We start from the raw sequence: 23,476 nt of genomic DNA, 5'->3' as shown, positions 1-23,476 counted from the left end.
AAAGGGTCATAAATTTTTAAAAGTTTTGCACGAAATATGAAAAAAGAGTCAGCAAGAACTCATTGTAGCAGTTGTTTCGATGGTGGGATGTGTTGTATACAGCTTCACATTAATGTTAGTCTGAGAAATGGACAACTGAGGGTACATGCACCAACTTCGCTTACAAATAGTTATCTTTTTCGGAAAGCACTGCTAGTATCGAGGCTATCTCCACACTCCCACAGTTCATCGAGGTGTATGACGATGAGGTTTTTGTATGTGGAGAGATATAAAGCATGTACAACATACAAGTAACACAAACGTAAGGGCTGTGCTGTTTGTGAGTCTAAACTAACGTCATGTCAGAAGCAGACCCAACATAATTTCGTTCAAGATGATGAAACTTCAAAAGGCTGTTTATAATTTGTACAGAAACCAGATGGCAGTTATAAGAGTCGAGGGGAATGAAAGGGAAGCAGTTGTTGGGAGGGGAGTGAGACAGGATTGTAGCCTATCCCCGATGTTGTTCAATCTGTATAATGAGCAAGTAGTAAAGGAAACAAAAGCAAAATTTGGAATGGGAATTAAAATCCTTGGAGAAGAAATAAAAACTTTGCGGTTTGCCGATGACATTGCAATTCTGTCAGAGACAGCAAAGGACCTGGAAAGGCAGTTGGACGGAATGGACAGTGTCGTGAAAGGAGGATATCAGATTAACATCAACAAAAGCAAAACGAGGATAATAGAATGTTCTCGAATGAAATCAAGTGATGCTGATGGAATTAGATTAGGAAATGAGACACTTAAAGTAGCACATGAATTTTGTCATTTGGGGAGCAAAATAACTGATGATGGTCGAATTAGAGAGTATATAACATAGTAAAGATTTAAGTGTCAGATAGTCATTTCTGAAAGTATTTCCATGGAGTGTAGCCATGTATGGTAGTGAAACATGACGATAACTAGTTTAGATGAGAATATAAGCTTTCGAAAAGTGATGCTACAGAAGAATGCTGAAGATTAGATGGGTAGATCACGTAACTAGTGACAAAGTACTGAATGGAATTGGAGAGAACAGGAAGTTGTGACACAATTTTACTAGAAGAAGGAATCGGTTGGTAGGGCATGTTCTGAGGCATCAAGGGATCACCAATTTAGTATTGGAGGGCAGCGTGCAGCATAAAAACCATAGAGGGAGACCAAGTGATGAATACACTAAGCTTATTCAGAGGGATGTAGGTTCCAGTAGTTATTTGGAGATGAAGAAGCTTGCGCAGGATAGAGTGGCATGGAGGGCTGCATCAAACTAGTCTATGGACCGAAGACCACAACAACAACAACAACTTCCAATAAGAAAGTACTGTCGATTTGTTTTACTAACAAAATATTGTTGCAGGCTAGTTTCGAACTAGCAACGTATGGATATCACCTTTTAATGTTCGGCGGTCCACCAACCGGCCTATCAATACTCTCCGAGTAAAAGAGTGTAATGATAATTTTTACTAACAATATAATTTCCTCGATTGACGCTGTCCTTTGTAACATTGAGAAAGCGTATCCCGGACGTAAATTAATGTTAACTTCAGGGTATAAAACGTTTTTTAATTAAGTAGAGAAACCTGGGCATCGACGTGGTGGCATTTTGCCGCTACAATACAACCAATTTTTACGCACCTCCTCATTCTTTGTAACTGAGGAACAGCCATTACATAAAGAAAACGTATTCTAACTGTGGTTAAGCAGTTTCTGTGCTCTGTTGTTCTTTCCAGGTGTGCTCCTCCAGTGAGAAATACATGAGAGATTCTTGAAGTTGGGGAAGTTTAGAAGATAGCACTAGCAAAATCGAGCTGTGAGGACTGCCAGTGCCTGGAGAGTTCAGTCGGTTGCCCGGAAAATGTAAAGATTCCACTTTCGAGTCCCGGCCCGGCACACAGTTTTAATCTACCAGGAAATTCCTGTCCGCATTTTTACGCGTACATTTAATGTAAAGGTTTTCCACAAACTACACGAATGTCAACTGATGAACGAGCAATGTTGTAACTGTTACCAAGAGTGCAGTTATTCTTGTTTAATAGGACAGCTACAGCGCGAAGTACGATGGGATGCGTGTTTCCAGAATGGCGAGGTGGTGGCGTCAGGTGCTGGTCACCAGACGTTGCGCCTTTGTTCTGAGTTAACGGGGCAAATCGTTCCGAAACGCCTTGGTTAGTTACGGTGAGTGCTTTGTCTATCGTTCTGAAGGAGGAGATGTTAAACCAAGATGCTGCTGTACGGAAGTGCGCCATGCTGGATTTCGGTTTCACGATCATTCAGTCATCCATAATCCATAATTATTAACAATTCTGGCTTTTTTATGTGTTGTCAATGTGCAACGATATTCACAGACTAACCATCACCATCACGACAATAACATTATGCATAGACCAATATTGGTCTGTTCCACTTCAGAACTGTTTCTGGACACTGTGGTTTAAAACTATTAGCTATTGAGATAATGCCAATTAGAAGTGCTATACTGTCCTAAGTACAAATATTGGTACGAGTTACGTAGTGCCCCACCTCCCTCTTGCATTTTATTATAATGTGTTGACTTTAAGTTGGCCGATTCACTTCCTAGACCTGAATCGGTGTAAGTCGGCAAAATTCGGAAGATTTCGGGCTGTAATCTGTTTTTGGCTCCAGTCAACATTAGCAAGCTGACAGTACTGTTTCATGTAGCCATTGTTGTCTCTTACGTCATTTTGTTGTACCTCTCTGTATTTAGTACTGTACCCTTTGCTTGCGATAAGTGAACGTAATTGCTGGATTTTTACTAAGCATGTCAATACGCAAAACAGTTTCTTTTATGAATAACATGTATGCGCCTTTTACTTTCGAGATTGATCTGTCCCGCAGAGGAACTAACGGCAGTTTATGGTTTTACCATAGGGGCAGGCGTGGTTCGTTCCCCCGCACAGCTTCTCACCTCGTAGCGCCATAGGCATCCGAAGAAGTATTTACAGGGGTCGGAGGCTAAACTAGTAAATTGGTATAAATGAGTTGGTTAGTTTAGACACATGTGATGCCACAAGAACTAATTTTATAGGTAACACAAAAAACTTATTATATCCTAGAGAATGGATGGTTATCCACTCACTGTATGAAGAAAACCTCTGTACTCCAGATTGCAGAAGGGAGGCGGTCAAGTGCCGTTTCTAGGCCCCTCCCCCTTACGGGCGCCTGTTGGTGGGGTCTATATGGGGATCGAGCTTGCCTTCTCCACTGACCTCCCCGGCTTTCTGTTATAGTTAACGCACTGTGGTTTACGTAGGGTATATGTACCCCACATACTTATGGGAGACTATAAATTATCTGACACTTTTCTAATTACATCTTGCAGTTTTAGTTATAACGAAATTTGCAGTTGCATATGCCAATTAGTTACATTAAATATTACGCAAACGTAGACATTAGGTCACAAGGCAGATGATTCCGTCGTCACAAGGTTCATTTCGCATACGAAAATAGAGGAATTTTCAATACTAGTCGTCGGCTTAGCCACAACAATGTTTTTTAAGTATCGCATTCTTTGGTTTCGCCAACTTTCAACCAAACTATCATCTTCTAACCTAATCTAGACCTCAGGCAAACCTACAGATTAGACTTCTGTCACCAAACCTGGACAAACCTGCATATCAGTCTGTCACCACAGCCTTTTTTTTAGTCTCAAATTTGTTGGCTTCGTCAACTCTCAATCAGATTGTTACATTCCATCCTAACCTATACCCCGGGCTAAGCTACAGATCAATCTGTCACAACAACCAGGATTATTTGCTTCATATACGTTGGCTCCACCAACTATCAACAAATATACGCACAGAAAAGTGACGTGACAACAACGATTAACATTACGTCACTGGCCAAAGCCAACGACTTGTATCGAACATACCTCTTGATCTTTCGCCTACATATTCTTTGAGTTCGCGAACTCTCAACCAAACTGTCAGGCCGGCTTGGGTGGCCGAGCGGTTCTAGTCGCTACAGTCTGGAACCGCGCGACCGCTACGGTCGCAGGTTCGAATCCTGCATCGAGCATGGATGTCTGTGATGTCCTTAGGTTAGTTAGGTTTAAGTAGTTCTCAGTTCTAGGGGACTGATGACCCCAGAAGTTAAGTCCTATAGTGCTCAGAGCCATTTGAAGCAACCTGTCATCTTCTAACCTAATCTAGGCGTGGGGCCACACTAAAGATCTGCCACACCGACCAAGGGGACGGTGGGAAAGCAATCAGTATCACAGTCCAGCCCAATTATTGAAGGCTGTTTAACATACCTGTAATCGGGAGGTGTCGGTGTTCAGCAGTGATCCTTCAATTGGACCGATGCATCACCAGTGCTATGCACTCTGACAGCACAAGAAGTGACGGGACTTTACGGCGTATTCCAGAGAAATCCGATCAGAATAGTAATTCGGCACAAACGCGCGAAACACTCGGCAACATTAAACCCTCCGTACGCTGGCAAAATGACGGATGACCAGAGCTCGGTGAGATGGCACACAGGCACAGCCAGCACAGCTGCATCGGCTGCAGCTGGAACTGGTTCACACAGAGAGCCGCCGTTGCGTCAAGTAGCGTCCTGTGTGGCAAACACGGCTGGTAGCGTGCTCCGGAGCGCGGACCTGCGGCAACTGAGCCAACGCCAGAACGACGCTCCGTACCGCATGTTGTTGTCAAGGACGCCCGCTGCGCTATCCCCCCAGTCACTGGCGCAACCCAGCAGACCGGTCGCCGACATCGGCCGGCCGATTAACCAACCATGGCTGCATCTGAAGCTCGCCAGAACTCTCTCTCTCTCTCTCTCTCTCTCTCTCTCTCTCCCCGTGTACAGTGTGTTGGTTGTTTTTTCTCGGCATCTAACAACCTTGTAACAAACAAGTCACAAACTTTACGATCTCATGGTTTCTGCATGATCGTACTGCGCCACTAAGTGGACTACGCATGGCAGTATAGACTAACCGTTTTGCATCCATGTCTGCACACTTCAACACCTGACATGCTGCTCAGGGAAAACAATAAGTAATGGCCTGCTCTTGGCGCGTGTACTTGGGAGGTACAAACCAACCTAAAAATATATGACTTGTAATAGCTATAATTATTAGTTTGCAAATGATGTAAATGTTGAGTAACGTTGTTTAGTACACCGTCCTCAGTCACCAACAGAAGTATCTCCACTGCCATACCTGCGCTCATCGTTGCCGGTGTGAAATAATCATGCTGTCAACAACACCCACAATTTTCATATTAATCAGCCGCGCGTATATTTACGGTGGAAGAATTGGTCGCTTACTTGGGTTGCATTTATCGCAGTCTCTCGTGCAGCGCGAAGTACCAAACGACTCGAAAGAAGCGCATGTTATTCCTGAATGTAAGAAATTACAGACCGGTGTCCGTAACATCGGTTTACCGAAGAATTTTTGAGCATATTCTGAGTTCGAATATTGTGAATTTCCTCGAGACAGAAAAGCTACTGTCCACAAATCAGCACGGATTGGAAAAGCATCGCTCGTGCGAACCTCACCTTGCCCTCATCTCGCACGGTATCTTGCATACTATGGATGAAGGCCAAAAGGCAGATTCCGTATGCCTAGATTTCCAGCAAGTGTTTGACATATTGTCTCACTGCAGACTCTTAAAGAACGTTCGATGGTACGAAATAGGTTCCCAGATATGTGAATGGCCCGAAAATTTCTTAAGTAATAAAAACCAATATGTTGTCCTGCACGGTCAGTGTTCATTAGAGACAAGAGATATGTCAGGAGTGACCCAGCTAATTATGATAGGACCGCTCTTGTTCTCTATGTACATAAATGATCGAACAGTTATGGTTAGCAGCAATCTGCGACTGTTTTTCTGATGACGCTTAAATGTCCAGGGAAATGTCGTCGTTGAGTGACTGTATGACGATATAGGATGACTTAGAATTTCTATTTGGTGGGATCAATGGCAGTTAATTCTGAGTAGAAAAAAATGTAAGTTAACTCAAGTGAAAATGATAAAAACCTATTATCTTGTAATACAATATAACTGGCGTGCTGCATGACACAGTCCCGTTGGTTACATCTTTAGGCGTAATCCTGCAAAGTGAGCAGAAATGGATGTAGCACATAATTTCGGTGGTACTGATGGCTAATGGTCGACTTCACTTTATTGAGAGGACTGTAGCAAACCTGAGGTCATCTACATAGGGGACCGCGTACATAACACTAGTGCGACCCATGCTTCAGTACTGCTCGAGTCTTAAGGACCGCACCAGGTCGGATTGTAGAAAGACGTCACAGCAATACAGAGACGTGTTGCTAGATTTCTTAGCGATAGGCTCGATCAACGCGCTTTACGGAGATGCTTTTTGAACTCAAATGCTAATTCTTGTAGGGAAAACGACGTTCATTTCGTGACAATGTAGAGAACCGGAAGTTATGGCTGATTGCAGAACGATTTTACTGCCGTCAACATACATATCGCGTAGAACAACGAAGACAGAGAAATTAAGGTTTGTATGAAGAAAAAAGTTTCGACATTTTCGATTTGAGAGGGGGGGGGGGGGGCGCGTACGTGTCGTCCTCTGCTAACGTCGACAGTCAAGTTATTTTCGCCATGTCCACTCAAATCACAGATAAAAGTAGTGGATTTTTGAGCTTTTGTAGTTTCTTAGTCGTTAAAATTTTGTTTCGTTCTCGCGTCACATTGAAAATGTTCGATGACTACTTTGATATTCTTTCCATTAATGTTCCTCAACAAGAGAGGCCTGAAATCTGAAACTGAAAAATGATTTAGGTTTTACAACGCCTAGACAGGAAAATCATACACTGTGCACATAGGAAAATAAAATCATGATGCAATCTTCATCAGGAAGCAGAAGCATCAGCTCTGTTGGATGTAAAAAATACAGTTGATTTCTTGGTACCTACAAAGAGAAAGAAGCACAACGGAGAGAGCATAAATGCTTAAGGTATTGCCTCACAAACGTGTTCGACGTGTTTGCATGTGTATATTTTCGCTAGCATACAAATATCGGTGTTTTTCCTATTGGAGAGGAAGTCCACCTTAGGCAAGACACCGTTTGATTACTTTTGTTTTACCTAAAGTGTTGCCATACTTTATACGCTATCGTCAATGGATTTTTACTTTTCTCCTTTCTGAAAATTGTTACTGTCATATATTAACATCTTGTGGAAGTTATATGAGTTTCTGGTTTGAAGCTATTAACATGTACAAAGGAGAATACTTAGACATCAAACTTTACCTTACATCACATTAAAAGTTTTCCTCGCAGACATGTTACGTTACCTTATTTTGCAAATATAATTAAAGATACTTATCACCGAGTTAAGGCATTACAATTTTTACACTTACGCTGTGCTGAAAAAAATAAGTCTAGGATACTAATTCGGACATAAAACGGTTATACATTTGTGCCCAGATCTCACATGACGCTATTAGTTATGTATGATGATTGTTACGTAACTAACAGGCTTTTTGCATCTTGTCACCTGCAAATAACGAAACGTTTTCCAGTTTTCTGTTTTTCGTCCATTTCATACTGAAAATCGTTATATTATACAGCGTTATTTAGAGTTTTACTTAATTTTTTTTTCAGCCTGTGGTCTTGCTTCTCTTCTTTATGATGTGTGCGTGTGTGTAAACACGTACGTCTTTTGCTATTATCGTGTCCACCTGTTACACACGAATTTCATCTGTCTTACCAGCAAAACGTAAGGTTTCTACCGCCATGTTGTAGTTATGTTATGTTTCGTTTTCCTGCTTGTCTGGAATGACTGAATATTTGCTTGTAAGCGAGAGGGGAAGATAATACAAAAGTCGAAATATTGTAATGATTAAATATTGTGCTCATTAAACGTGTGCTCATCATGCGTTCGGTATCTATGGCAGATCACTCATTAGTACACTTCGCCTATTTCGATTCCGCTACGAATCGCCTAAAATTGTCACCTCTTATACTTGAGCCACGGGTTTCTCGCTGCCCGAGCAGCTGCGAAGGTCACGCGCTTGATGTACGTGCTGACCAGTACGCATCATACGTAAACGGGAATGGTCTACTCACACGGCAGGTCTCGCATCCTCACCTGTGAACATTCCAGCGATGTAAAGGCTGACCGTACCTCCTGTCAACAATGTATGCAACACGATAGATAATGACAGTCCACTCTCGAAAAAATAAAGGCTGACTTCCGAATGTAGGTGGAGACGACTGAAGGGAACTTCATTTCCCTACTGCACCCACTTGCACAGCCATAGTATGCTTTAGACGTATGTAATAACCGTAGTGCTAAGTGAAATTCTGATAGTAGTGGGAGAAAACTTTGATTTTGTCCTGCATAAATTATGACACTATAGTTCTTAAATTAATTGCATGCATGTACTCTTAAATACCTCTCAAATTTTCAGACATATGCTTTTCAAATGACATATATCTTCGAACTGTAGTTTCTCGTGTGTTATGCTAAAGCAGGCTTGTACACACGGGGCTTTCTGGCTAGAGGGAGCCCGCTTAGTACACGGCCGGCGAACAGGCACGGCAGTCGTGTGTTGTTGTTGTCAGTCTTCGCTGCGTAAACAAACCTATTGGCGTTGACAGCTCATGCTATGAATATGGATTCAGCTGAAAAGAGACCGAATTCTAGTGCAAATTGCGTGCAGCAAGAATCCCAGTGGGAATTGTAGTGACTTTTTGTGCATATCGTAGAACGTGCCACGTGTTTACTATGTTAGCATTCTGTTATGCCAACAAAATCTAATGTTGAGCGACACTACATTTCCAAACATTGCGACGTATATAACAGTGTTCAGGGAGACGAGCGTCTGTTGTCAACTGCAAAGTTAAAAGACTCCTTCGGCAGTGAGGTACGCTCAGTTATCTTAATTAATCTTCCATCAACTATTAATATTATTCAAATTATATTGCAATTGGATTTATAGGACAATTTTATTTCTACGCATTCGAAGCTACAAATGAAGGTGCAATGAGGGCTAGCTTTAGAATTGCCCATTTAATTGCTCGGGAAGTTTCGACCATTCTCCACAGGGCCGTTTGCGAAAGAATGTCTCGACAGTGCTAGTGAATCCGTATGTCATCTAAGGACAACAAAATTTCGTGCACCTTGACTGTCTCGACGCACAATTGCACGCCGCTTGGAAGACCTCAGTGCAGATGGTGAACGGCAGCTAACGGTGAGAGAACAACGATTTTTTGCATATTATCTGTTTCATGATGTTGAATGTAAATGTCGTGTGACTAGCGCCTCCCGACGGGTAGTCCGTTCACCGGGGGGAAGTTGTTCGATTTGACGTCACTTAAGCGACTTACGCGTCGATGGGGATGAAATGATGACGATTAGGGCAACACGACACCCAGTCCCTGAACGGATAAAATCTCCGACCCAGCCGGGAATCGCCCCCCGGGTCCTTAGGATTGACATTCTGTCGCGCTGACCACCTCTTTTTTTTATCATTCTGTTTGGTCGTTGCGGACGTCACATTACATCCGTTCAAGTTCGTTGTTGATGCTGTCACTCAGTTTTTTTTATTTTTATTTTTTTTATTTTTTTATTGCAGAGTCCAACCAGCTCTCTGACAGAACAAGTTGAGCTACCGTGCCGGCAGTACCAACGTTACTGAGACAGCACAATTGGTTATATTCGTCCGAAGGGCGGATATAGATTTAAATATCACAGAAGAGCTTCTTGATTTAGTTCCAATGAGAGACACATGTACCGGCGAATATGTATTTAGTGCTGTTCAACATGCTGTTACGAAACTCAATCCGCCTTGGAATAAGCTCGTTTCAGTCGCCTGTAGAGTGGGATTTATGGGACGTCTAATAACTAAGCTGAGCCCAGGACCGCAGTTTCACTCAGTGAATAGTGTAATTCGTGAAGAGGCACTTTGTGCGAAGACTGTACTATATGGCAGGGTTATGAATGTCATTATTAGGCCTGCAAATGTTGTACGCTCTGCAGACTTTAATCCCATACAATTTCGAGAGTTAATGGATTCACTAGAATATGACTTCAATGATACACACTGTTTTTGTCAGGTAAGGTAGCTGAGTAGGGGTATAAACCTTGAACGTTTCCTCCTTTTGCCTGAACGGTTAAATCTTTTTATGGATATGAAAGGAAGGTGGGTTCCTGAGTATTCTGACCCTCAATGGTTGTTAACCTAGCATCTATTACCGACATAACGACTCCTTTGATTAGTCTCAATGCTTCGTTGCAGGAGAAAAGTTAATTAATTGTATCTCTATTTTCTAAAATTTCCGCTATGCAAATGAAATTGTAGATATGGAGAGGTCAGTCCCAGGACCGCAATTTCACGCATTTTCCGAACGTGCAACGGTTTGCAGTTTACATTAATAATGACCTTGTTGCGTCACTTGTTCAGTCTCTTGATAATTTGGATGCAGCATTCGGAAAAAGGTTCGAAGATTAAGCCAGATTTTCAGATGTCACTATGCTCGGTGGACGTTAGAACTGTGTCCGCAGAGGTGCAGCTACAATTCATAGATCTGCATAGTGACCGCTTCATTACGGAGAAGTTTAGAATGGCGAATGACATCTTTCAGTTCTATTCTTGCGTTCCACGGGATACATTCCCTAATTACAAGTGAAAGCAGCAGCTATAGTGTGCATGTTTGGTTCTGCTTATTTATGTGAACAACTTTTCTCGGTCTTAAAGCTTTGAAAATCGAAACATAGATCACAAATGACAGATAGCCATCTGAGGACCGTTCTTCGATTGAACACCACAAGTTGTATCCGTCCTGGCAACCCCTAGCTTGCAGTAAACGTGAGAAATATGGGTCATAACATACCTAAATGTAATACAACAGTGTCTGAAGTTTCGTATGTGATGCAATTACACTGAAGCGCATATAGGCATGCGTTTTAAAATAGATAGTTATATAAATAGGCAGAACACGGCGCTACGTTCGGCAACGCCTACATAAGGCAACAAGTGTCTGCCGTAGTTCTTAGATAGGTTACTGCTGCTACAGTGGCAGGTTCTCAAGTTTTAAGTGAGTTTGAATGTCGTGTTGTAGTCGGTGCAAGGACGATGGGGTACAGCATCTCCGAAGGAGCGATGAAGTGGGGATTTTTGCGTACGACCATTTCACGACTGTACCGTGAATATCAGGAATTCGGTTATACATCAAATCCAACATCGCTACGGAAGGAAAAAGACCCTGCAAGAATAGGACCAACGACGACTGAAGAGAAACGTTCAGTGTGACAGAAGTGCAACCCTTCCGCAAATTGCTGCAGATTTTAATGCTGCGCCATCAACAAGTCTCAGCGTGCGAACCTTACAATGAAACATCATCCATATGGGCTTACGGAGCCGAAGGCCCACTCGTGTACCCTTGATGACTGCACGACACCAAGCTTTGCGTCGGGCATGGGTCCGTCAACACCGAGCGGATGGACGTGTACGGGTATGGAGACAACCTCAAGAATCCATGAACCCTGCATGTCAGCAGTGGACTGCTCAAGCTGGTTGAGACTCTGTAATGGTGTGGGGCGTGTGCAGTTGGAGTGATATGGGACCACTGATACGACTCTGAAAGGTGACACGTACGTAAGCATCCTGTCTGTTCACCCCCCATCCATTCATGTCCATTGTGCATTCCGATGGACTTTGGCAATTCTAGCAGGACAATGCGGTACCCCACACATCCAGAATTGCTACAGAGAGGCTCCAGAAACACACTTCTGAGATTAAACAGTGCCATTGTACACCAATCTCCCCAGACATGAACATTATTGAATATGTCTGGGACGTGTTGCAATATGCTGTTCAGAAGAGATCTCCAGCCCCTCGTACTCTTACGGATTCATGGACAGGCCTGCAGGATTCATGATGTCAGTTGCCTCCAGCACTACTTCAGACATTAGCCGAGTCCCTGCCGCGTCGTGTTGCAGCACTTCTGCGTGTTCGTAGGGGCACTACACGATATTATGCAGGTACACCAATTTCCTTGACTCATCGGTGCATACAGGGTGTAAATTTTAAGTTGACAGACCAGAATAATTCGAAAAATAAGCTTCACACGAAAAAATGTGTAGAATCCAAAGTTGATTATTTTCGAGGGGGACATTTGCTGTTGCTAAAATTAGCCCGCTACCCCCCCCCCCCCCCCCCCCCCTGGTGGTTGGACGGGAGGCAACTTTAAAATTTCGAATTGGAACCCCCATTTTTTATTGCAGAATCAGATTCTACATAAAAAACTACGTACATTCTGTCTTAAACATTTGTTTTGATTCTTGGTGGTTGGCGCTGTAATTCAAGGAAATCCATGTTCTCATTTTTGCGTGGAAAATAGTTACGGATAAATAAGAAATATTTGCAAGTATTTGCAAATAATCAACAATAAAACGATACCAATTGCTCCTTTTCAGGACCACCAAATCTTAAACGGGAAAACGTTCATCTTTAGTTAGCGAGTGGGTTAGTCTTTTCCTCAGTTAGTCTTTTACATTGTTTACTCTGTGAGTTAATGAGTTCACTCGTTAGTAAGTAGGATGTGCGGTTAGTTAGTTAGCTAGTCAGATGATTTGTTTGATAATTAAAAGTTGTGTGGCCTCATGACCACGAAACAAACAAAACTTACTCGAATCTGCGCAAAAAAATTAATATTTGGGTCAACATTTGTAAAACTCTAATTTCCCTCTCTCAAATCCCACCCTATGGGGAGAGAGGGAGAGTTTTAGTTTTAGCAAATCAAAATGTACGGAGTAAATAAATGCTTTTTGTTTATCCGTAACCATTTTCTACGCAAAAATGAGAACATGGATTTTCTTGAATTACAGAGCCAACTACAAAAACTCAAAACAAATGTTTAAGACAGAATGTACGTAGTTTTTTATGTAGAATCTGATTCTGCAATAGAAAATGGAGGTTCCCATTTGAAATTTTAAAGTTGCCTCCCGCCCCACCACCAGGGGGCTGGGGTGGCGGGCTAATTTTAGCACTAGCAGATGTCCCCCTCGAAAATAATCAACTTTGGATTCGTGAAGCTTATTTTCCGAGTTATTATGGTTTGTCGACTTAAAATTTACACTCTGTATATTGTAAGTAATAAAATAGTATTACGGTACATTTAACCTGCTGCCGATGAATCCTAATCACCGCAAGGTTGTGTTGTATGTCCAGAATGTGCCTAATCTAATGTAACGTAGAACGTCACAAACACACGCCCGAGAGAGGATTCAGACCTCCAGCCGCAGTAGGCCCGCGCAACGTTCCACCGCGTGGCTGCGTCCGGCCGCTCTCCCTCCCACGTGGTCCCGCTACGCTGTGACGTGTGCGAGCTGGTGAGCTGACCGCAGTTACGTCACGTCACGTCTGCCTGGCTGCACCGGGCTACGCCAAAAGGGCGCCCGGCTGACCACCTCTGTGCTAAAGCGATATACTAAGCCCTGATGTAACAATGTGATATCATTCTTGTTATTTCACTTGGGCCATCCAGGACCGCATTAAGCCCTGTTAAATTTCACAGACGACATGCCTTCCCTCGATCCCCAGATTCCGTCCAAGGAGAACCACGCTGCTCTCTCGGTGTAGCTCGTTCGTCACTATCTTCTTACGGAAGATATCCCTGACGCAGCACCTTTGTGTTTCATTCGTTTCTCAACTAGGGCAATGTGGTTTTGGAGGGTTTGAATAATAAAAAAAAGAGCTTCTTGGTCAACCATTACCGTCCTTTCCTTTGAGATGACCGTAAAATCGTACGCGTTTTTTCTGGAATGTGTCTGTAATTTTTTTCTATTTTGCCTAGACTTCCTTTTTGGATCATTTTTGGTGGATGCTATTCTTGTAATTGGATCCCACGACTTTCGTACTGATTCTGCGCTCTATTTTCTCCAGTTCTTCGCGGTGGCCGTCATTTGCATTTTTTGGGACAGGAACTCGGCTTCAGACGTAACTACTGCCTTCAAATCCCTTTCATACTGACGTATCTTAATGTTTTTTGAAAGGCATTTTTTGTTTTAGATATCACTTTGAGGAAAAAAACGACGGAATAATAAATACCATCAAAGATGCCCCTTCAAAACTGAGGACGAAATATGAAGACATCAGCGTATCAGACAAATTGAGGTACTTGGATGATATCATTATGAAAAAGGAACTCGACTATGAAGCACTTAAGGAACGAATACGTAAACCTGAAATAGCGTACCACGAAGTAATAAGCGCTATCGATAGGGGTGTCAAATTGATTCCGCATTTTTAGATTTCCAGAAGGCTTTCGACACCGTTCCTCACAAGCTTCTTCTCATCAAATTGTGTGCCTATGGAATATCGCCTCAGTTGCGTGACTGGATTCATGGTTTATGGTCAGAAAGGTCAAACTTCGTAGTAACTGACCGAGTAAAAAAGAAGTATTATCTGGTGTTCCCCAGGGAAGTGTTATAGGTTCTCTCCTCTTCCTGACCTATCTAAACGACATAGGAGACAATCTGAACAGCGCTCTTAGATTCTTCGCAGATGATGCAGTCATTATCGTCTTACAAAGTCGTGAGATGACCAAACCCAATTGCAAAATGATTAAGACAAGATATCTGTATGGTGCGAAAAATCTGAATAATTAGAAGTGCGAAGTCGTCCACATGACCACTAATTAGATTCAGATGGCTCTAAGCAGTATCGGACTTAACTTCTGAGGTAATCAGTCTGCTAGACTTAGAACTACTTAAACCTAACTAACCTAAGGACATTACACATATCCATGCCCGAGGCGGGATTCGAACCTGCGACCGTAGCAACAACGTGGTTCCTGACCACTAAATAAAATTCGCTAAATTTCCGTTACACGACAAATCACATGAATCCAGAGGCCGTGAATTCAACTAAATACTTAAGGATTGCAATTACGTACCACTTACGTTGGAAGATCGCGTAGATAATGCTAGCGGAAGGCAAACAGGAGACTGCGATTTATTAGCAAAACACTCAGGAACTTCAACAAGTCCCCTGAAGAGAGTCCTTACACCACGCTTGTCCGCCCTTTTCTGGAATACTACTGTGCGGTGTGGGATTCGCATCAGAATGGACTGACAGAGCATATCGAAAAATTTCGGAGAAGGGCAGCTCATTTCGTATTGTCGTGAAATAGGGGAGATAGTGCCACAGACATGATACGTGAACTGGGATGGCAATCATTAAAACACAGGCGTTTTTCGTTGCGGCAGGATCTTCTCGTGAAATTTCAGTCAGGCACTTTTTCGTCCTATCGCGAAAATGTCCCGTTGGCGCCAACCTACGTAGGGAGAAATGATTATCACGATAAAATGAGAAAAATCTGAGCTCGCGCAGAAACTTTCAAGTGCTCGATTTCCCCGCGCGCCGTTCAAGACTGGAAGGGTAGAGAAAGATCTGCCAGGCACATAATTGTGAATTTCAGTGTTGTGGATGTAGATGTATATGAACGTCGTGAACGATCTACAGGTAATTATTATTCTTGTTGTTGTTATTATGGTAAAACGTTTTAGGCATTTTATTGTGGTTAAAATACAGCATTTATACATTTTATTATTATTGCTGTTATTAAAATCGTTGATATCTGTAATAAGTTAAAAGTAGGGCTGGCGGCAACCTAGATTTAGTGGAGGGAGTGGTGGGAGATTTCTTCCGCCCCTCACCCAAAATCCTACCTCCTCGTTCCGAAGTCCAGTCATGGGTACACATATCATACTGCAGCTAAAGACTGACCGCCACGTCCTAGCTTCCAACAGTGCACTGAGAGAAGCCAGTATGCTTCCTAGCACCGCTGTGGTAGTTGGTCAGTGGACGAAGCCCACCCTTCTCAAATATTGTGTGTTACGCTACATATGCTGTGCGTCCAACTGAACGATTATCGTTGTTTGAATTACACAACTGGTATCAGTTCCGCAAATTATAGCTTCCCTCTCTTCTTCAAAATTCAATAGTTTTTGTGGCTCCAGATTGGCTTGTATATTTTTCACTGAACAAAAGTACGAAACGAGTGTTTTAGAATGATGAACGACACATACCTTGTCGCCATCCGATGGAAGTGTTGCTGTATTGTACAGCGGGTACATCGATGGTTTAATTAGTATCGATATATCCGTAGTGAGGAAGGTCTTTGGCGTCCGGCTCGGGAGCGGTGAGCGCCGTCGAGAGCAGCGGGGCTGGAGATGTTTACTTGTGGCATGGTCTCCCGGAAGACCGTGGAGAGGTACAGAAAGAGGCAGAGAGAGAGAAAGGGCCACGGGGAAGTTAGCAGTCGTGGCTGAGATTTGTGTACCAGGCTGCAGTGATACGTGTTGTTGGCCTTGCTTCCCGGTGATCGTGCTTGGCTAGTTCGTCGTTCCTGTTCGCATGCAGAATTAAGAATCGCTGAGGCATTTTGTCGCTGGATGTTGAAGGCAGCAAAATCTGACCTAGTGCTGCCTAGCCTAAGTCTGTTTTGAGGTCAGGTGCAGCACAGCCATTGTGTTGATCAGCTGAGGAACATTACACTGAGGTGACAAGGGTCATGGGATACCTCCTAATATTGTGTCGAACCCCATTTTTCCCGGTACTGTGCAGCAACTCGACGTGGCATGGACTCAGTATGTTGTTGGAAGTCCCCCGCAGAAATAATGAGCCAGTATTTTTTTGAACGAACTGCCCTCTAGATTACCTCCCACTGATATTCGATGGAATTCATGACGGGCGATCTAGGAGGGAAAATCATTCGCACTAACTGTCCAGAATGTTCTTAAAGCCAGTCGCAAACAATCGTGACCCAGTGACGTACCGCATTGTCATCCATAAAACTTCTATTGTCGCTTGGGGACATAAAGTTCATGAATGGCTGCAAATGGTCTCCAAGTAGCCGAACATAACCATTTCCACTCAATGATCGGTTCGGTTGGACCAGAGGACCCATTCCTTTACACGTAAACACAGCCCACAACATTATGGAGCAACCACCTGCTTGCACAGTGCGTTGTTGACAACTTGTGTCTATGGATTCGTGGGGTCTGCGCCACACTCAAACCCCATCATCAGCTCTTACAACTGAAATTTTGACTCATCTGACCAGGCCACGGTTTTCCAGTCGGTGAGGGTCAAACTGCTATGGTCACGAGCCCAGCAGAGGCGCTGCAGGCGATGTCCAATCTACTGTGGTGGCTGGATGCGTTTCATGCTCATGGCAACAATTAAGGCTTATAGTTGCTACTTAATGTGTCTGTGTATTGAAAGGCGCCCGTTATATCATATATGTTAGCAGAGGCGCTCGTGTCGGTCTAATGTCATGGTCAGTTAACGCCACATTTCGCCGCACTGCCCTAACGGATACGTTCGTCGTACGTACCACGTTGATTTCTGAAGTTATTTCACGCAGTGTTGCTTGTCTTTTAGCACTGACCTACACACACGTTGCTACTCTCTCTCGTTAAGTGAAGGACGTCGGCCACTGCGTTGTCCGTGATGGGAGGTAATGACGGAAATTTAGTGTTCTCGGCATACTCTTGACCTCTGAGGATCGTGGAATATTGAGTACTCTAGCAATTTCAGAAATGGAATGTCTTAATACGTCTAGCTCCAATAACTACTCCGCGTTCACAGTCTCTTAATTCCCGCCGTGCGACCACAATCACCTCGGAAACCTTTTCAAAAAACTTGCTTGAGTATAAATGACAGCTCCTCCAATGTACTGCTGTTTCATACCTCGTGTACGCGATATTTGCGTCATCTGTATGGGTAAATATCGGTAATCCATGACTCTTATCACATAATTACATTATACTTCAGTTAAGCTAACTTTCGGCTTAAAACGGAATGCAGCCTCTTGTGACCAGTGGTACTGAAGTGTTTTGTACTGACGGTTGTCGTAAGTTCCAGGTGACGCTTATTCATACAGTCCTAAAGATAATGTCCAATCTACTGTGGTGGCTGGATGCGTTTCATGCTCCTGGCAACAATTAAGGCTTATAGTTGCTACTTAATGTGTCTGTGTATTGAAAGGCGCCCATTATATCATATTGGAAAAGACGATTAATTTTGACTGTCCTTGTTTACTATATACTGTCATTTATGTGTACTTAAAGCAATTTACAGTGAACGCTTCAATGCCGGCTTTATGATTCTGGCCATGAGATCCTTTTGGCTCGAGTTAATGTGATAATCTGCGTTACTGCTAGTATTAGTTTTGGTGTCACACAAATAGGTCATTGATGGCCTTAGCATAAGTGAGTGTTCCATGTGGTTTTATTTTTCGTACCAGTACGAGCCACTGGAGCCGTTCTGTTTTACTGTGCATGAGGGCTAATGAATGAACGAAATGAGGTCCCATAGTCCGAGGAGCGTAGGGAACGATGCGGGAGACCAGCACCGCCAACTAGGCAACGCCCTCTTGGAGGTGGTTTGCCATTGCCCTCCTCCGACCGTAATGGGGATGAATGATGATGATGAAGAAGACTCAACAACACCCAGTCATCTCGAGGCGCGGAAAATCCCTGACCCCGCCGGGAATCGAACACGAGACCCCATGCGCGGGAAGCGCGAATGCTACCGCAAGACCGCGAGCTACGGACATGAGGGCTAAGAACTAGTTAAAGAAAAGTTTTCTGAAATCTGTTAACTGTTGGCGTGACTTGCGTTACAAGTAATTGATTCCGCTATGGTAACTCATTTAAATGAGTTCTGCCAGTCTGCTCGAGACACATGTATTAGGTTATATGTATAATTCTGAGTTGGTAATCTTGCTTTTTTTCTTTTTTCTTTTTTTAAATATAAATGTAATTCGAACTCTGAACCTGTGCAAATGCAATTCCGGAATTTGTGACCAATCGGACTTGGTAATTTTACTGTTTTTCAAAACAGTGTTACCCTGATATAATAGAGCATTCCAGTTCAATCAAAAGTATTAATTTTTAATAACTGAGCTGTCATGTACTAATCAGTGCCACAGAGAAAATTACACTGTTGTGACGCAATGCTAAACACCTATAGTTATTTAGTTCTTTGATGGTCTTGTGTATTGATATATTCTGTCTCCATGATGGTAATTAAAACAAAGTGTTTTGCTGCATGTAATGCTCAGCTTTGTCAGTGAATGTAGGTATACGGATCGTTATTGTGAGATACAGTGGCTGTGCTGTGTACTGTGCCGTGAGGCCGCTCTTCAGTTTTTTGTATTATTTTGGAGGTTGTTCCTTTACCTTGAGGTTGGTTGAGGAATTAGGATTCCGCCGGCCGCGGTGGTCTCGCGGTTCTAGGCGCTCAGTCCGGAACCGCGGGACTGCTACGGTCACAGGTTCGAATCCTGCCTCGGGCATGGATGTGTGTGATGTCCTTAGGTTAGTTAGGTTTAATTAGTTCTAAGTTCTAGGCGACTGATGACCTCAGAAGTTAAGTCGCATAGTGCTCAGAGCCATTTGAACCAATTAGGATTCCAGGTAAACTCAGTTTTCTGTTATCACTGAACTTATATCCTCGAGACAATCTGTTTGTAGATCTTGATTTCTGTTCTAGACTGTTCTCCTGTTCATCAAAGCATAGAAACCTTCTGAATTTGTTTTGAAATTATAATTTGTTAACATTTAACTTGTCTGAAAGTGCTGATTGGTATTTGGCAAACTGTGCGTTGTGAACATTGTGTTGACAGCAAAATAAATGTCCGTTGTTGCGTTGTTAATTGTTTGTTTCTACCAGCACCTTAACGCTCCCCTCACCCGCTGTCCTGCCGTATGAGTGTGGCGAATGTCCGGAGAACATTACCTTTCATTATGTGTAGAGTCAACAGTGAGGTACGGAGGAGGTGGTGTTACGGTATGGGGACGTTTATCGTGGTTAAGGTGTGATCCCTTGTCACGGTTTAAAGAAAGCTAAACGCGGAAGGATATCAACACGTCTTACAGCCTTTTGTAGTGCTCGCAGCAGAGCAAGAGCTCAAAGACGATAGTTGTTTCTGTCACCATGAAAATGCACCCTGCCATAAAGCAGCATGTACGAACCAACGTTTTTGGACAATACCATTTCTGAAACAGACTATTCTGCACGGAGTTACGGCCTGAACCAAATGAAATACCTTTGGGATTAGTTAGCACGTCGAATTCGCTCCAGACCCTAGCGTCCAACATTACCACATTCTCTGGTTTCACATCTCGAGCAGGAATGGGCTGCCATTCTGCACAGACATTCAGAACATCTCATTGAAAGTGCTCCCAACAGAGTTCAACCCGTCATAAAGGCGAAGGGGGAACACGCACCATATTAATGCCCACTAATATTCGCCGGGACACTTTTGGTCAGACAGTAATAGTGAGGTACAATTTCTCTCCATTTTCTGTCCGCAGCTCCTCGTCTAGTGGCTAGCGTTGCTGCCTTTGGATCACGGGGTCACCGGTTCGACTTCCGGCCGGGTCAGGGATTTTCTCTGCGCGGGGACTGGGTGTTTGTGTCGTCCACATCATTTCATCATCACCATCATTCGACAGTGGTTAGATTGTAATGTAAAAAACATGGACTCTGTGAAAGTTTGGACTTTGTACTGGCGCTGATGACCGAGCAGTTGAGTGCCCTACAAACAATCATCACCAGTTTCTTCTGCGACATGGACAATTTCCGGTTATTTAAACATGTTTCTCTAATTATCACCGACTTAGCTTTTCTAGACAATTCTCATAGTTAGTTTGCAGCAGTTAAGTATTTCATTCCACGTTTTAAAGTATGCGTAAAATGTAAGTAGGGGAAAGTCGGGTAAGAGTATGCACTTAGTACTTAACCGCTCATATCTAGTAGATGAGAAGGTTAAAACAATCTTTTCTCATAATTAATTATGTTGTTGTTGTTGTGGTCTTCAGTCCTGAGACTGGTTTGATGCAGCTCTCCATGCTTCCCTATCCTGTGCAAGCTTCTTCATCTCCCAGTACCTACTGCATCCTACATCCTTCTGAATCTGCTTAGTGTATTCATCTCTTGGTCTCCCCCTACGATTTTTACCCTCCACGCTGCCCTCCAATACTAAATTGGTGATCCCTTGATGCCTCAGAACATGTCCTACCAACCGATCCCTTCTTCTGGTCAAGTTGTGCCACAAACTTCTCTTCTCCCCAATCCTATTCAATACTTCCTCATTAGTTATGTGATCTACCCATCTAATCTTCAGCATTCTTCTGTAGCACCACATTTCGAAAGCTTCTATTCTCTTCTTGTCCAAACTATTTACCGTCCATGTTTCACTTCCATACGTGGCTACACTCCATACAAATACTTTCAGAAATGACTTCCTGACACTTAAATCTATACTCGATGTTAACAAATTTCTCTTCTTCAGAAACGCTTTTCTTGCCATTGCCAGTCTACATTTTATATCCTCTCTACTTCGACCATCATCAGTTATTTTGCTCCCCAAATAGCAAAACTCCTTTACTACTTTAAGTGTCTCATTTCCTAATCTAATACCCTCAGCATCACCCGACTTAGTTTGACTACATTCCATATCCTCGTTTTGCTTTTGTTTATGTTCATCTTATATCCTCCCTTCAAGACACCATCCATTCCGTTCAACTGCTCTTCCAAGTCCTTTGCTGTCTCTGACAGAATTACAATGTCATCGGCGAACCTCAAAGTTTTTATTTCCTCTCCATGGATTTTAATACCTACTCCAAATTTTTCTTTTGATTCCTTTACTGCTTGCTCAATATACAGATTGAATAATATCGGGGATAGGCTACAACCCTATCTTACTCCCTTCCCAACCACTGCTTCCCTTCCATGTCCCTCGACTCTTATAACTGCCATCTGGTTTCTGTACAAATTGTAAATAGCCTTTCGCTCCCTGTATTTTACCCCTGCCACCTTTAGAATTTTAAAGAGAATATTCCAGTCAACATTGTCAAAAGCTTTCTCTAAGTCTACAAATGCTAGAAACGTAGGTTTGCCTTTCCTTAATCTTTCTTCTAAGATAAGTCGTAAGGTCAGTATTGCCTCACGTGTTCCAGTATTTCTACGGAATCCAAACTGATCTTCCCCGAGATCGGCTTCTACTAGTTTTTCCATTCGTCTGTAAAGAATTCGTGTTAGTACTTTGCAACTGTGGCTTATTAAACTCATTGTTCGGTAATTTTCACATCTGTCCACACCTGCTTTCTTTGGGATTGGAATTATTATATTCTTCTTGAAGTCTGAGGGTATTTCGCCTATTTCATACATCTTGCTCACCAGATGGTAGAGTTTTGTCAGGACTGGCTCTCCCAAGGCTGTCAGTAGTTCCAATGGAATGTTGTCTACTCCAGGGGCCTTGTTTCGACTCAGGTCTTTCAGTGCTCTGTCAAACTCTTCACGCAGTATCGTATCTCCCATTTCATCTTCATCTACATCCTCTTCCATTTCCATAATATTGTCCTCAAGTGCATCGCCCTTGTATAGCCCCTCTATATACTCCTTCCAGCTTTCTGCTTTCCCTTCTTTGCTTAGAACCGGGTTTCCATCTGAGCTCTTGATGTTCATACAAGTGGTTCTCTTTTCTCCAAAGGTCTCTTTGGTTTTCCTGTAGGCAGTATCTATCTTACCCCTAGTGAGATAAGCCTCTACATCCTTACATTTGTCCTCTAGCCATCCTTGCTTAGCCATTTTGCACTTCCTGTCGATCTCATTTTTGAGACGTTTGTATTCCTTTTTGCCTGCTTCATTTACTGCATTTTTATATTTTCTCCTTTCATCAATTAAATTCAATATTTCTTCTGTTACCCAAGGATTTCTACTAGCCCTCGTCTTTTTACCTACTTGATCCTCTGCTCCCTTCACTACTTCATCCCTCAAAGCTACCCATTCTTCTTCTACTGTATTCCTTTCCCCCATTCCTGTCAATTGTTCCCTTATGCTCTCCCTGAAACTCTGAGCAACCTCTGGTTCTTTCAGTTTATCCAGGTCCCATCTCCTTAAATTCCCACCTTTTTGCAGTTTCTTCAGTTTTAATCTACAGGTCATAACCAATAGATTGTGGTCAGAGTCCACATCTGCCCCTGTAAATGTCTTACAATTTAAAACCTGGTTCCTAAATCTCTGTCTTACCATTATATAATAATTAATGATTTATGTTGTTCCCAAATAAGCCAGCAATAATTAATTATTGCTGGTTTATTTGGGAACAACATAAATCACGTACAGCTGCTATCTGTGAACACAAACGGAAAAGTCAAAAAATGTAAGACACTACTCGTTCGTACGTTTTGTCACATATCCTGTTAAGTAGTCAAAGAGTACTCACTAACACGAATCACAAGGAAATTCACCTTGTCCTTCAAAAAGTGTGCATTCTTCATGCCACCATTGAGAGCAGTTATCACACTGAATCCAGTCATCCGCGGTAGGCTTCTCGTAGACTTCAACACAGGCTGGCCAATTCAAAACATCAAGTCCCTCCTTAGATTTGGACTTCGTTGTTCCTGAAGATGATGGCTCGGTTAACCAAAGCGATTCTGCGT

At 42.9% G+C, this 23,476-nt stretch overlaps 1 protein-coding gene across 3 annotated transcripts in view; it reads right to left on the bottom strand.

Moving 5' to 3' along the window:
- LOC126161443 (neutral ceramidase-like) overlaps positions 1-23,476 on the bottom strand; it is a 516,902-nt gene that overhangs the window by 393,714 nt on the left and 99,712 nt on the right. The window contains exon 1 of one of the 3 annotated variants that reach the window (XM_049917258.1): positions 4,289-4,633. The exons of the other annotated variants lie outside the window; for them this stretch is intronic. The gene's annotated coding sequence lies outside the window, so the exon portion shown is untranslated. Of the gene's footprint in view, positions 1-4,288; positions 4,634-23,476 lie in introns of those variants that run through there. 3 annotated transcript variants of the gene reach the window in all.

The sequence above is a fragment of the Schistocerca cancellata genome, chromosome 2, assembly GCF_023864275.1.
Source record: "Schistocerca cancellata isolate TAMUIC-IGC-003103 chromosome 2, iqSchCanc2.1, whole genome shotgun sequence".
In the NCBI taxonomy this organism is placed as follows: Eukaryota; Metazoa; Arthropoda; class Insecta; order Orthoptera; family Acrididae; genus Schistocerca; species Schistocerca cancellata.
Note: the sequence above shows the minus strand (reverse complement) of the source record. Positions and strands in the feature narration are given on the sequence as shown.